The sequence below is a fragment of the Coregonus clupeaformis genome, unplaced genomic scaffold, assembly GCF_020615455.1.
Source record: "Coregonus clupeaformis isolate EN_2021a unplaced genomic scaffold, ASM2061545v1 scaf0558, whole genome shotgun sequence".
Classification (NCBI taxonomy): domain Eukaryota; kingdom Metazoa; phylum Chordata; class Actinopteri; order Salmoniformes; family Salmonidae; genus Coregonus; species Coregonus clupeaformis.
In genome coordinates this window covers 291134-304647 of record NW_025534013.1, presented here as the reverse complement: position 1 = coordinate 304647, position 13514 = coordinate 291134, and the positions used below count along the sequence as shown (strand labels likewise).

Here is a 13514-nt window from a genome sequence, read left to right as displayed (position 1 = left end):
TGCGTGAGGTCGCACTCTCCGAATGTTGTAAACCAGACCTGCAGGAGCGGGTCACCTGCCTTGATGTTGGCGGAGAAGCACAGGGGTGTTGTCAGGAGTCACGCCTAGGCTCTTAGCACTCTGGGAGGAGGACACAGCGGAGTTGTCAGCCGTGATGGCGAGATCATGGCAGACAGTCCTTCCCGGGAGGAAGAGCCAGCTCCGTCTTGCCAGGTTCAGCTTGAGGTGGTGATCCGTCATCCATACTGATATGTCTGCCAACATGCAGAGATGCGATTCGCCACCTGGTTATCAGAAAGGGGAAAGGGAGAAGATTAGTTGTGTATCGTCAGCGTAGCAGCCAATGGAAAAACTTGTGGCGAGGGATATGACAGAGCCATGTGACTTGGTGTATATAGGGAGAAAAGAGAGGGGGCCTTGCTTGAGCCCTGGGGGACACCAGTGGTAGAGGCACGTGAATGCGCAAGACAGCTTCCCGCCACGCCGCCTGGTAGGAGCGACCGGTCAAGGTGGGGCGCAATCCAGGAGTGAGCCGGGCGGAGATGCCCAGCTCGGGAGAGGGTGGAGAGGGGGGATCTGATGGTTCACAGTATCAAAAGGCAGCAGACAGGTCTAGAAGGACAAGAGCAGAGGGGGGGGTTAGCTTTGGCAGTGCGGAGAGTCTCCGTGACACAGAAGTGCAGTCTCAGTTAATACCATCTGAAACCTGATTGGTTTGGATCAGAAAGGTCATTCTAAAATGCAAGAGGTTATTACAATAGCTCGCGTTTTGAAAGAAAAGAAAAGAAGGGATACTGGTCTGTAGTTGTTGACATCAGTGGATTCAGTGTTGGTTTTTTTGAGAAGGGAGCAACTCTCGCTCTCTTGAAGACGGAAGGGACATGGCCAGCGGTCAAGGGGATGAGTTGATCAGAGGTGAGGTAGGGGGGAAAGGTCACCGGAGATGGTCTGGAGAAGGGAGGGGGGGATAGGGTCAGCGGGCAGGTTGTTGGGCGGCCTGCAGTCACAAATGTGTGGGATTTTATCTGGAGGGGGGGGAAAGGTCAAAGCATAGGGTAGAGACAGTGTTGAGCAGGACCAGCAGTGTCATTCTAACTTAACAAACCGATCGATGTCGTCAACCTTCTTTTCAAAGTGGTTGTTGAAGTCATCCACAGAGAGGGGGGGGGGGGATTCAGGAGGGAGGAAAATGCTTGGCAAAGAGCTTCCTAGGGGTTAGGAAGCAGATGCTTGGAATTTAGAGTGGTGAGAGTGGCCTTAGCAGCAGAAACAGATATGAAGAAAATGTAGAGAGGAGGAGTGAAAGATTGCCAGGTCGGCAGGATTTGGTTTCTTCCATTTCCGCTCCGCTGCGGACCTCTGTTCTGTGTGAGCTGTAATGAGTCATCAAACCACGGAGCTGGAGGGAGGACCAGGCAGGCCGGGAGGATAGGGGACACAGAGTTCAAAGGATGCAGAAAGGGGGGGGGGGGGGGGGTTGAGGAGAGGCAGAATCAGGGGATTGGAGGGGGGAGGATTGAGCAGAGGGAAGAGATGATGAGATGGAGGGGGGGGGAGTAGTGGTGAGGGCGAAGGGATTTAAAGCAGGCGCATTACCATCTGTGTAGGGGCAGAGTACCTGATAGGGTTTAAACATTGTTGTGGACATAGAACAGCTCAGGTGACTGTTTTGCTAATAAAAACAGGTGTACTTTTGAGGCGAAAACCTGCCACCAAGCCGGGACTGTCGGAAATCTAAGCTGGGAGAAAAAGGGAACCAGAATTAACGGAATCAGGCAAACGCATTGAAGGGATTATTATAGTGCCTAATGACTACGAACATTGTTGTCTCCTAGACTAAAAACAAAGGCTGCATGTTACTGCCTATATTTTTGAGAGGCAGCACTGTCCATTATTTGTATTGTGATTTGATTTGAGTCAGGGTGGGAGCAACACACAAACTGCATTTATCCCAACCAATCCATGATATTATTAGGGTGATAAATAAAAAAGCCATTTGCTCCATACACCACCTCTACTGGACAAAAACGCTTACAGCACCTGGCCTGTTCTCAGGCAGTCTCCCATCCAGATACTAACTTGAGCCGACCCTGCTTAGCTTCCAAGATCGGGCCGAGATCGGGCGTATTCAAACTTCAGTATGGCCGTAAGCCCAGTAACTCTTTACACTATATATGGTGAATTCCTCTCTGAAAACTATCTGTACACAAACTAAACTCTTTACATTTCCAATATATACAGTGGGGAAAAATTTATTTAGTCAGCCATAATTGTGCAAGTTCTCCCACTTAAATGATTAGAGGGGCCTGTAATTTTCATCATAGGTACACGTCAACTACCATTTGACAGACAGATAGAAAAAAAAATCCAGAGAATCACATTGTAGGATTTTTAATGGAATTTATTGCAAATTATGGTGGAAAAATAGTATTTGGTCAATAACAAACGTTTCTCAATACTTTATTATACCCTTTGTTGGCAATGACACAGGTCAAACGTTTTCTGTAAGTCTTTAAAGAGTTTTCCTTACTGTTGCTGGTTTTGGCCCATTCCTCCATGAATCTCCTCTAGAGCAGTGATGTTTTGGGGGCTGTCGCTGGAGCAACACAGACTTTCAACTCCTCCAAAGATTTTCTATGGGGTTGAGATCTGACTTCATTCCTCAGGACAGAAAATGCTTCTTACAAGCCACTCCTTCGTTGCCAGGCGGTGTCTGTTTGGGATCATTGTCATGCTGAAAGGCCCAGCCACGTTTCATCTTCAATGCTGCCACTTGCTGATGGGAAGGAGTTTTTCACTCAAAATCTCACGATACCTTGGCCCCATTCATTCTTTCCTTTACGGATCCCAGTGGGTCCTGGTCCCTTTGCAGAAAAAGCAGCTCCAAAGCATGATGTTTCCCACCCCCATGCTCCACAGTAGGTATGGTGTTCTTTGGATTAAACTCCAGCATTCTTTGTTGTCCTCCAAACACACGACAAGTTGAGTTTTCACCAAAAAAGTTCTATTTTGGTTTCATCTAACTCCCTCATGACATTCTCCAATCCTCTTCTGGATCATCCAAATCCTCTACAGACGGTTCTGACATGTACTGGCTTAAGCAGGGGGACCACGTCTTGCACTGCCAGTTTGAGTCCCTGGCGGCATAGTGTGTTACTGATGGTAGGCTTTGTTACTTTGGTTCCCAGCTCTCTGCAGGACAATACACTATGTCCCCCCAGTGTTGTTCTGGGATTTTTTGCTCACACGTTCTTGATCATTTTGACCCCACAGGTTGAGATCTTTGCGTGGAGCCCCAGATGTGCCAGTGGTCTTGTATGTTTCCATTTCTGTAATTGCTCCCACAGTTGATTTCTTCAGCCAAGCTGCTTACCTGTACCGAATTCAGTCTTCCCAGCCTGGTGCAGGTCTACAATTTTGTTTTCTAATTGTCCTTTGACAGCTCTTTGGTCTTGGCCATAGTGGAGTTTGTAGTGTGACTGTTTGAGGTTGTGGACAGGTGTCTTTTATACTGATAACAAGTTCAAACAGGTGCCATTAATACAGGTAGCAGTGGGACAGAGGAGCCTCTTAAACCAGAAGTTACAGGTCTGTGAGGCCAAAGAATCTTGCCTTTGTTTGCTTAGGTGACCAAATACTTATTTTCCACCATAATTTGCAAATAAATTCATTAAAATCCTACAATGTGATTTTCTGGAAAAAAATTTCTCAATTTGTCTGTCATAGTTCAAATATACCTATGATGAAATTACAGGCCTCTCTCATCTTTTTAGGTGGGAGCACACAATTGATGGCTGACTAAATACATTTCCAATATATATATATATATTTGAGTCTTGTTGGGGGGAAGAGGGCATATCCTATGTTGATTTATGACAAGTTCATTGACTAGGGCCCTATAAAATAGGCGTTGCGGACCGAATCACGGAATCCAGACATTAAACCGAAATTCAACAATATTCAAACATTTATTGAACTTAGTAAGAAATCAACTAAATCCTATTCAACTTGTTAGAAAAACGCATTCATTTGCCCAAGTCAATCATAAGACATGAACAAATGCATCAGTGATTCGTGATTTCCATGAACTTTCTGAAGCGGCACAGGAATGCCCCTGTCTGTGTGCATGTGTATGGTGCCGCGTATGTCTACACTTTTGTAGCCGTTAAGCGATGATGCTAATGATAACCTTCTTCTGGTAGGGGAAGGAATGGCTTTCCCCAAAACCTTCTCAAGTAAATGTTAACTACAAAGTAGCCTATGCCTGCCTGGCAGAATTATACCATGATCATTTTGCATCACTCCAGTTGCCATTTGTTCTCAGCAACACGCTTAACCAAACAAAGGTCTCTTCCTGGTGCATGCTTGCATTTAAGGGTAACTACACCCCAACATCTAAATGTCATTTTTCCCCAGACCTCACAAATGGTCACCTGATAGGGTTTTAAACATTGTTTGTGGACATAGAACATCCAATTGTGCTGTTTTTGCTATTAAAAAGGTGTACTTTTGGAGAGCGAAACCTGCCAAAACAGGGACAAACGGTCAACGGGGAAATCTACAGCGGAGAAAAAGGGAACTTGGGAATTAACGGAATCAGGCAAAAACATTGAAGGGTGTGTGTAGTCCCTAATGGACTACAGACATTGACTGTCTCCTAGACTAAAAACAAAGGCTGCATGTACTGCCTATATTTTGAGGGGAAAACGCACTGTCCATTATTTGATTTGATTTGATCAGGGCAGGGCAGCACACAAACTGCATTTAGTCCGATCAACAATCCATGATATTATTTAGGTGATAAATAAAAGCAGTTATCTCCATGACACAAGAGCACGCTCTACTGGGACAAAAAGCTTACAGCACCTGGTATTCCCAGGCGGTCTCCCTTCAAGTACTACCAGCCCGACCGTCCTGCTTAGCTTCGTCGGGTCGGCGTATTCAGGCTGGTATGGCCGTAAGCGTAGGGAACAACTCTTGGTACACTATATAAAGTCAATGTCACTCACTCTGAAAGGGACACGAAACGTATCCACTTTGTGACACAAACTGAAGAAGCTCAACCCCCTGCTTACATTTCCAATATATATATATATTTTTGAGTCTTGTTGGGGGAAGAGGGCATATCCTATGTTGATTTATGACAAGTTCATTGACTAGGGCCCCTATAAAATAGGCTGTAGACCGAATCATGAATCCAGACATTAAACCGAAATTCAACAATATTCAACGCATTTATTGAACTTAGTAAGAAATCAATTAAATCTATTCAACTTGTTAGAAAACCGCATTATTTGCCCAAGTCAATCATGGGACATGAACAAAATGCATCAGTGATTCGTATTTCCATGAACTTTCGAAACGGCACAGGAATGCCCCTGTCTGTGTGTGCATGTGTGCGGTGCGCGCGTATGTCTACACTTTGTGTAGCCGTGCAGATGATGCTAATGATAACCTTCTTCTGGTAGGGAAGGAATGGCTTTCCCCAAAACCTTCGCAAGTAAATGTTAATTACAAGTAGCCTATGCCTGCCTGGCAGAATTATACCGTGATCATTTGCATCACTCCAGTTGCCATTTGTTCTACAGCAACACCGCTCCAACCAAACAAAGGTCTCTTCCTGGTGCATGCTTGCATTTAAGGGTAACTACACCCAACATCTAAATGTCTTAAATTTTTCCCAGACCTCACAAATGGTCACCTGATAGGGTTTAAACATTGTTGTGGACATAGAACATCCAATTGTGCTGTTTTGCTATTAAAAAGGTGTACTTTTTGAGAGCGAAAACCTGCCAAAACAGGGACAACGTTCAACGTGAAATCTAAACGGAGAAAGGGAACTTGGGAATTAACGAATCAGGCAAAACATTGAAGGGATTGTATAGTGCCCTAATGGACTACAAACGATTGACTGTCTCCTAGACTAAAAACAAAGGCTGCATGTACCTCTGCCTATATTTTTGAGGGAAACGCACTGTCCATGATTTGATTTGATTTGATCAGGGCAGGGCCCTTACACAAACTCATTTCTAGTCCAATAACAATTACATGATATTATTAGGGTGATAAATAAAAGCAGTTGCTCATCACAAGAGCACGCTCTACTGGGACAAAAGCCTTACAGCACCTGGTATTCCCGGCTGTCTCCCATCCAAGTACTAACTCAGGCCCGACCCTGTTTAGCTTCCGAGATCGGACGAGATCGGTATTCCAGGCTGGTATGGCCGTAGCGAGGGAACAACTCTTGGTACACTATATGTCAATGTGTCACTCACTCTGAGGGACACAGAAACGTATCCACTTTGTGACACAAACTGAAGAAGCTCAACCCCTGCTTACATTTCCAATATATATATATATATATTTGAGTCTTGTTGGGGGGAAGAGGGCATATCCTATGTTGATTTATGACAAGTTCATTGACTAGGGCCCTATAAAATAGGCGTTGTGGACCGAATCACGGAATCCAGACATTAAACCGAAATTCAACAATATTCAAACATTTATTGAACTTAGTAAGAAATCAAATAAATCTATTCAACTTGTTAGAAAACGCATTCATTTGCCCAAGTAAATCATAAGACATGAACAAAATGCATCAGTGATTCGTATTTCCATGAACTTTCTGAAACGGCACAGGAATGCCCCTGTCTGTGTGCATGTGTGCGGTGCGCGCGTATGTCTACACTTTGTGTAGCCTTAGCATGATGCTAATGATAACCTTCTTCTGGTAGGGAAGGAATGGCTTTCCCCAAAACCTTACGCAAGTAAATGTTAACTACAAAGTAGCCTATGCCTGCCTGGCAGAATTATACGTGATCATTTGCATCACTCCAGTTGCCATTTGTTCTACAGCAACACCGCTCAACCAAACAAAGGTCTCTTCCTGGTGCATGCTTGCATTTAAGGGTAACTACACCCCAACATCTAAATGTCTTAAATTTTTCCCCAGACCTCACAAATGGTCACCTGATAGGGTTTAAACATTGTTGTGGACATAGAACATCCAATTGTGCTGTTTTGCTATTAAAAAGGTGTACTTTGAGAGCGAAAACCTGCCAAAACAGGGACAAACGGTCAACGGGGAAATCTAAACGGAGAAAATGGAACTTGGGAATTAACGGAATCAGGCAAAACATTGAAGGGATTGTATAGTGCCCTAATGGACTACAGACATTGACTGTCTCCTAGACTAAAAACAAAGGCTGCATGTACTGCCTATATTTTTGAGGGAAACGCACTGTCCATTATTTGATTTGATTTGATCAGGGCAGGGCAGCACTTACAAACTGCATTTAGTCCAATAACAATACATGATATTATTAGGTGATAAATAAAAGCAGTTGCTCCATGACACAAGAGCATCACTCTACTGGGACAAAAGCATACAGCACCTGGTATTCCCAGGCGGTCTCCCATCCAAGTACTAACCAGGCCCGACCCTGCTTAGCTTCCGAGATCGGACGATCGGCGTATTCAGGCTGGTATGGCCGTAGCGAGGGAACAACTCTTGGTACACTACTATAAAGTCAATGTTCACTCACTCTGAAAGGGACACAAAACGTACTCCACTTTGTGACACAAACTGAAGAAGCTCAACCCCTGCTTACATTTCCAAAATATATATATATATTTGAGTCTTGTTGGGGGGAGGGAAGAAGGGCATATCCTATGTTGATTTATGACAAGTTCATTGACTAGGGCCCTATAAATAGGCGTTGCGGACGCTAATCACGGAATCCAGACATTAAACCGAAATTCAACAATATTCAAACATTTATTGAACTTAGTAAGAAATCAACTAAATCTATTCAACTTGTTAGAAAACGCATTCATTTGCCCAAGTCAATCATAAGACATGAACAAATGCATCAGTGATTCGTATTTCCATGAACTTTCTGAAACGGCACAGGAATGCCCCCTGTCTGTGTGCATGTGTGCGGTGTGCGTAATGTCTACACTTTGTGTAGCCGTAGCGATGATGCTAATGATAACCTTCTTCTGGTAGGGAAGGAATGGCTTTCCCCAAAACCTTCGCAAGTAAATGCTTAACTACAAGTAGCCTATGCCTGCATGGCAGAATTATACCGTGATCATTTGCATCACTCCAGTTGCCATTTGTTCTACAGCAACACCGCTTAACCAAACAAAGGTCTCTTCCTGGTGCATGCTTGCATTTAAGGGTAACTACACCCCCAACATCTAAATGTCTTACATTTTTCCCAGACCTCACAAATGGTCACCTGATAGGGTTTAAACATTGTTGTGGACATAGAACATCCAATTGTGCTGTTTTGCTATTAAAAAGGTGTACTTTTGAGAGCGAAAACCTGCCAAAACAGGGACAAACGGTCAACGGGGAAATCTAAACGGAGAAAAGGGAACTTGGGAATTAACGGAATCAGGCAAAACATTGAAGGGATTGTATAGTGCCCTAATGGACTACAGACATTGACTGTCTCTAGACTAAAAACAAAGGCTGCATGTACTGCCTATATTTTGAGGAAAACGCACTGTCCATTATTTGATTTGATTTGATCAGGCAGGGCTAGCACAAACTGCATTTAGTCCAATAACAATACATGATATTATTAGGGTGATAAATAAAAAGCAGTTGCTCCATTACACAAGACCACGCTCTACTGGGACAAAAAAGCTTACAGCACCTGGTATTCCCAGGCGGTCTCCCATCCAAGTACTAACCAGGCCCGACCCTGCTTAGCTTCCAAGATCGGACGAGATCGGCGTATTCAGGCTGGTATGGCCGTAAGCTAGGAACAACTCTTGGTACACTATATAAAGTCAATGTATCACTCACTCTGAAAGGGACACAGAAACGTATCCACTTTTGTGACACAAACTGAAGAAGCTCAACCCCCTGCTTACATTTCCAATATATATATATATGTTATTTGAGTCTTGTTGGGGGGGGAAGAGGGCATATCCTATGTTGATTTATGACAAGTTCGTTGACTAGGGCCCTATAAAATAGGCGTTGCGGACCGAATCACGGAATCCAGACATTAAACCGAAATTCAACAATATTCAAACATTTATTGAACTTAGTAAGAAATCAACTAAATCTATTCAACTTGTTAGAAAACGCATTCATTTGCCCAAGTCAATCATAAGACATGAACAAAATGCATCAGTGATTCGTATTTCCATGAACTTTCTGAAACGGCAAGGAATGCCCTGTCTGTGTGCATGTGTGTCGGTGTGCGTATGTCTACACTTTGTGTAGCAGTTAGCGATGATGCTAATGATAACCTTCTTCTGGTAGGGAAGGAATGGCTTTCCCCAAAACCTTCGCAAGTAAATGTTAACTACAAAGTAGCCTATGCCTGCCTGGCAGAATTATACCGTGATCATTTGCATCACTCCAGTTGCCATTTGTTCTACAGCAACACCGCTTAACCAAACAAAGGTCTCTTCCTGGTGCATGCTTGCATTTAAGGGTAACTACACCCCCTTTAACATCTAAATGTCTTAAATTTTTCCCAGACCTCACAAATGGTCACCTGATAAGTTTAAACATTGATGTGGACATAGAACATCCAATTGTGCTGTTTTGCTATTAAAAAGGTGTACTTTTTGGAGCGAAAACCTGCCAAAAACAGGGACAAACGGTCAACGGAAATCTAAACGGAGAAAAGGGAACTTGGGAATTAACGGAATCAGGCAAAACATTGAAGGGATTGTATAGTGCCCCTAATGGACTGCAGCATTGACTGTCTCCTAGACTAAAAACAAAGGCTGCATGTACTGCCTATATTTTGAGGAAACGCACTGTCCATTATTTGATTTGATTTGATCAGGGCAGGACAGCACACAAACTTCGCATTTAGTCCAATAACAATCCATTATTATTAGGGTGATAAATAAAAAAGCAGTTGCTCCATGACACAAGAGCACGCTCTACTGGGACAAAAAGCTTACAGCACCTGGTATTCCCAGGCGGTCTCCCATCCAAGTACTAACCAGGCCCGACCCTGCTTAGCTTCCGAGATCGGACGAGATCGGGCGTATTCAGGCTGGTATGGCCGTAAAGCGAGGAACAACTCTTGGTACACTATATAAAGTCAATGTTTCACTCACTCTGAAAGGGACACAGAAACGTATCCACTTTGTGACACAAACTGAAAGAAGCTCAACCCCTGCTTTGTACATTTCCAATATATATATATATATTTTGAGTCTTGTTGGGGGAAGAGGCATATCCTATGTTGATTTATAACAAGTTCATTGACTAGGCCCTATAAAATAGGCGTTGCGGACCGAATCACGGAATCCAGACATTAAACACTTCAACAATATTCAAACATTTTATTGAACTTAGTAAGAAATCAACTAAATCTATTCAACTTGTTAGAAAACGCATTCATTTGCCCAAGTCAATCATAAGACATGAACAAAATGCATCAGTGATTCGTATTTCCATGAACTTTCTGGATACACAGAATGCCCCTGTCTGTGTGCATGTGTGCGGTGCGCGCGTATGTGCTACACACTTTGTGTAGCGTTAGCGATGATGCTAATGATAACCTTCTTCTGGTAGGGAAGGAATGGCTTCCAAAACCTTCGCAAAGTAAATGCTTAACTACAAAGTAGCCTATGCCTGCCTGGCAGAATTCATACCGTGATCATTTGCATCACTCCAGTTGCCATTTGTTCTACAGCAACACCGCTAACAAACAAAAGGGTCTCTTCCCTGGTGCATGCTTGCATTTAAGGGTAACTACACCCCAACATCTAAATGTCTTACATTTTTCCCAGACCTCACAAATGGTCACCTGATAGGGTTTAAACATTGTTGTGGACATAGAACATCCAATTGTGCTGTTTTTGCTATTAAAAAGGTGTACTTTTGAGAGCGAAAACCTGCCAAAACAGGGACAAACGGTCAACGGGAAATCTAAACGGAGAGAAAAGGGAACTTGGGAATTAACGGAATCAGGCAAAACATTGAAGGGATTGCAGCAAGTGCCCTAATGGACTACAGACATTGACTGTCTCCTAGACTAAAAACAAAGGCTGCATGTACTGCCTATATTTTGAGGGAAAGCACTGTCCATTATTTGATTTGATTTGATCAGGGCAGGGCAGCACACAAACTGCATTTAGTCCAATAACAATCCACGATATTACAGTTTTTTCCCGACTGCTTACACACAAAATCTTTTTCATGTCACACGATTTTTGAAACCTCTCACTCAAAGTGCAAAACTACACACCAAATCTCCAAAACCATAAGCTATTTCTCAGCCTTTGACTCAGTTGTCAATTGCATAAAACACTTTTTTTTTCAAAAACACTACACAAATTCTCTACCTAAAACACAAAAATCTAACAGGAAGTGACTTGCTTTCCTTTTCCAAACACAACCATTCAAAAATGCTACACTTATTCACCAGGTCACCACACACACACTCTTCACATGTGCAAACACTAATTGCTTAACTGATCACTAACCAATCACTGCTTTACCTGTAGTATAGGCCTATAAATAGTCAAAGGTCAGATTACCTGTTTTGAACAATGGATGCCAACAATGGACAGAGAGCAAGAGGAGTAGGAGGGAGAGGCAGGGGACAACAACGAGGACAATTCAAAAGACGAAGTGTTGGAAGAGGAGAGGAGGAGGAAGAGGAAAAGGAAGAGGAAGAGGAAGAGGAAGAAGAGGACGAGGGCAGAAGAAGAGAAGGAAGGAGATTTATTTATGTGGATGAGGTTGGCTTCAACCTCACCAAAACCAGCGGCCGCTGAAGAAATGTAAAGGACAGAGGGCAGTTACCAATGTCCCTGGACAGCGTGGGGTAATATAACTATGTGTGCTGCCATCACTCAAAGCGGGGTCCTCCATCACAATACCACACTGGGTCCGTACAAGACCGGCCATAGGCTCACTTTTCTGGATGCAATTTACACAATGCTTGTCCCTGATCCAGATCAGGAGCCTGCTGGATTTGTGGTTATATGGGACAATGTTAGTTTTCACCCGGGCTGTTCTGGTCCAAAACTGGTTTGCCACCCATCCACAATTTGTAGTTTTGTACCTACCCTCATATTCACCTTTTCTAAATCCCATAGAGGAATTATTCTCAGCCTGGCGCTGGAAAGTGTGTCGATTGCCAACCCTATGCCCGCATGCCAGCTTCTCCAGGCAATGGAGGACGATGTGGGGACATAGGGTGTTGCCTCTGTCCAAGGGTTGGATACGCCATGCTAGGAGATACTTCCCTCGATGTTTGGCAAGAGAAAACGTATCTTGTGATGTGGACAAAGTATTGTGGCCAGACCCAGCCGGAGAAGAGATGAAGCGTGGCTTATCACTGGTGACTGCCCACCCCCTACCAATTCCTGGACTGCCCCCGGGACCCCACACACACAATTGTGTTCTTTACTGTATTCTAAAGAAATATACTTTTGGTTTACATATGTTTTATGTGTTTTGTTGTGTGCTACTGTATACAACAGTAATGTTTGGCCTAATAATATTTTCTGTTTCTACATTGCATTGGTGTTTACAGTGTACTTGTTACCCCTCTCAGCAGATTACTTTCGCTGTAGAACATTGTATTGAAATGTAGATATAAGCCTATGAAAGACCAAAGAGCTTTAGATTTAGAACAACAGTGTTTACATGGTATATCCAAAAATGTACTATTATGAAAGAAGTGTTTGCCATTTGATGCAAATGCTTCATTCTGACATGTGTTACTGCATTTTGAATGCAGTGTTACATTTTGAAGGAGATGTGAGGCATTTTGCATTTTTGTGTGTGCAGTTTTGGGAATTGTGTGTAGAGTTTTGAAAAAAGGGAGACATAGTTTTGAAAACTGTGTAAGCAGTTGGAAAAAACTGTATTAGGGTGATAAATAAAAAGCAGTTGCTCCATGACACAAGAGCACGCTCTACTGGGACAAAAGCGACAGCACCTGGTATTCCCAGGCGGTCTCCCCATCCAAGTACTAACCAGGCCCGACCCTGCTTAGCTTCCGAGATCTGACGAGATCGGGACGTATTTTAAATTTTTTTTATAACCCATCATAGCTGTTACAGCTTATTTTTTTTACATATCATAGCTTCATATTTCACATCACATCTTCACATCTCATAGCTTCACAGCTTATTTTTACATATCATAGCTTCATATTTCATCACATCTTCCCATCTCACAGCTTCACAGCTTATTTTTACATAGTCATAGCTTCATATTTCACATCACATACTTCACATCTCAGATTATCAGTCCACGTCATAGCTTCTTACATGCTTTTACAGCACCTGGTATTCCCAGGCAGTCTCCCATCCAACCACTAACCAGGCCCGATCATGCTTAGCTTCAAAGATCAGACGACATCGGGCATATTCAGGCTGGTATGGCCGTAAGCACAGGAGCCACTCTTGGTACACTAGTATAAAGAAATGAACAAAATGTATCAGTGATTCGTATTTCCATGCAACTTAATGAACCGACTAAAAACAAAGGCTGAATTTACTGTCTATATTTT

General features: G+C 43.2%; 2 non-coding genes and 1 pseudogene across 2 annotated transcripts; all 3 read right to left on the bottom strand.

The window, feature by feature from the left end:
• Positions 1-7382: 7382 nt before the first annotated feature.
• Positions 7383-7497, bottom strand: LOC123485073 (annotated as a pseudogene).
• Positions 7498-8654: 1157 nt separating this feature from the next.
• Positions 8655-8772, bottom strand: LOC123485072. The gene has a single exon (XR_006658853.1). It is a non-coding gene; the product is annotated as a 5S ribosomal RNA (ribosomal RNA).
• A 1160-nt stretch (positions 8773-9932) lies between these two features.
• Positions 9933-10051, bottom strand: LOC123485070. The gene has a single exon (XR_006658852.1). It is a non-coding gene; the product is annotated as a 5S ribosomal RNA (ribosomal RNA).
• Positions 10052-13514: the final 3463 nt, after the last annotated feature.